Here is a 2,500-nt window from a genome sequence, read left to right as displayed (position 1 = left end):
GAGAGAGAGAGAGAGAGAGAGAGAGAGAGAGAGAGAGAGAGAGAGAGAGTGTAATTAACCATTAAGACAGCATTAAAGGAGACACACACACACACACACACACACACACACACACACACGACTAATGACGCACACAGACACACGCACAGAGACACAAGCTCACGATGAAGAAGAAGAGGAGGAGGAGGAGGAGGAGGAGGAGGAGGAGGAAGCATTGATGATGAAGATAATGATAGCAGTGAAATATAGAACAGTAGTAGTAGTAGTAGTAGTAGTAGTAGTAGTAGCAATGTCGTATTCCTCTAACAAGCAATGTGTCTTCATGGCCCAATAGCGACCGTTTTGCGATCGCGTTGAAAACCAAGTCAACAAACGCAGACAGGAGCCACGTTGCCATATTGTGATACTCAAAACATCTTATCTACCGCTCTTTGACACTTAACTCTGCCAAAACACATCAGACATTGACGACTGTAACAATAACTATACATGAAATCTCGTTGCTGAGGTGCAGGAGACAGTTTTTGAGACGGAACTCGGCAAAGATACGCGTGAATGCCAAGGAACAAAGCGTTAGTAGGGCATGTGTAACCCTACCCGATCCGACGTTTTCAAATTTTCGCGCTCGTAACACTTAGCATCGTACTCATTTATCTGAACAACGATAACGCTCCTGAACACTAAGTACTGGTACCGAATCAATTTTACACTTGATAATAAAAAAAGTGTATCGTTTTGATCGAAGTTCCTGAGGGGAGGCCACATTTGGCCGTCCTCGGAGCGGATAGGGTTAAGGCTATACAGCTAACAAGGGGATATTTTGAGGCTATACAGCTAACAGGGCGGGAACAAGACATTAGTAGGCGATGTTTAAGGCTATACAGCTAACAAGGGGATTTTTGAGGCTATACAGCTAACAGGGCGGGAACAAGACATTAGTAGGGGATGTTTAAGGCTATACAGCTAACAAGGGGATTTTTGAGGCTATACAGCTAACAGGGCGGGAACAAGGCATTAGTAGGGGATGTTTAAGGCTATACAGCTAACAAGGGGATATTTTGAGGCTATACAGCTAACAGGGCGGGAACAAGACATTAGTAGGGGATGTTTAAGGCTATACAGCTAACAAGGGGATATTTTGAGGCTATACAGCTAACAGGGCGGGAACAAGACATTAGTAGGGGATGTTTAAGGCTATACAGCTAACAAGGGGATATTTTGAGGCTATACAGCTAACAGGGCGGGAACAAGACATTAGTAGGGGATGTTTAAGGCTATACAGCTAACAAGGGGATATTTTGAGGCTATACAGCTAACAGGGCGGGAACAAGACATTAGCAGACGGATATTAGAAGCGTTGGCGGCGGCTGATAATTGTTATTCCGTCTCGCGTTGAAATGAGATGCAACGTCAACATCACCAGCGTCAAGAGCATACTACCACCTCCATCACCACCACCACCACCACCATCTTCCTATCCCTATCCCATCGTCTCCCTTTCATCACCACCACTACGATCTTCCTACCCTCATCACCACTACCACCACCACCACCATCATCTCTGGCCTTCCCATCATCACCACCACCTCCACCATCACCACCACCACCAGCTTCACCTTCCTGTCCTTATCCCATCGTCTACCTATCATCACTACCATCACCACCACCACTACTGTCTTTCTGCCCTCATCATCACCACCACCACCACCACCACCTCTGGCCTTCCTATCATCACCACCACTACCTTCGTACCCTCATCACCACCACCAACAACAACACCTCTCACCTCCACCACCACCACCACCATCCTTCCGTGCACCCACCAAACTAACCACCAGCACCAGCACCACCACTACCACTTAATTAAGAGTCGCCACTTGGCCGGAAAATTGCCTTGCTTCGTGTATTTCGTTGCCTGGACACTAATTCGCGCCCCTGCATTCATGAGGGCCACTTAGCCGGACCAAGAGGGAGGGAAGAGGAAGGAAATGAAGTAAATAGAGAAAGGCAGTAAAGAAAATAGTACCGAGACACTTAGTTTTACGACGTGACAAAAATGAACGGACATATAAGTAAGTATGATTAAAGAAAATAATGCTGGGTACCTAAACTTGACGACGGGAAGGAAAGAAGAAGTAAATAGAGAAATTTAAGTAAATAAAACAATGGAGAGAGTGGCTGGGTGGTTAGTATGAGGACGCGGCGAAAATAAGTAATAGTAATAGTAGTAGTAGTAGTAGTAGTAATAGTAGTAACAGTAATAACAGTGGTAGTAGTAGTAGTAACAGTGGTGGTAGTAGTAGTAGTAGTAACAGTAGTAGTAGTAGTAGTAGTAGCAATAATTATAATAGTAACCAAATGAATAGGAGAGAAAACCTAGTCTTAAAACTACATAACTTACTGAATGTTAAATATGAAAACAGAGACATATATATACACGCCCTGGTTAGCCCGACGTGAGGGGTGAGCACGTTCATAAACACACGCGCTAACTTGTTGC

Source organism: Eriocheir sinensis, chromosome 22 (genome assembly GCF_024679095.1).
Source record: "Eriocheir sinensis breed Jianghai 21 chromosome 22, ASM2467909v1, whole genome shotgun sequence".
In the NCBI taxonomy this organism is placed as follows: Eukaryota; Metazoa; Arthropoda; class Malacostraca; order Decapoda; family Varunidae; genus Eriocheir; species Eriocheir sinensis.
Note: the sequence above shows the minus strand (reverse complement) of the source record.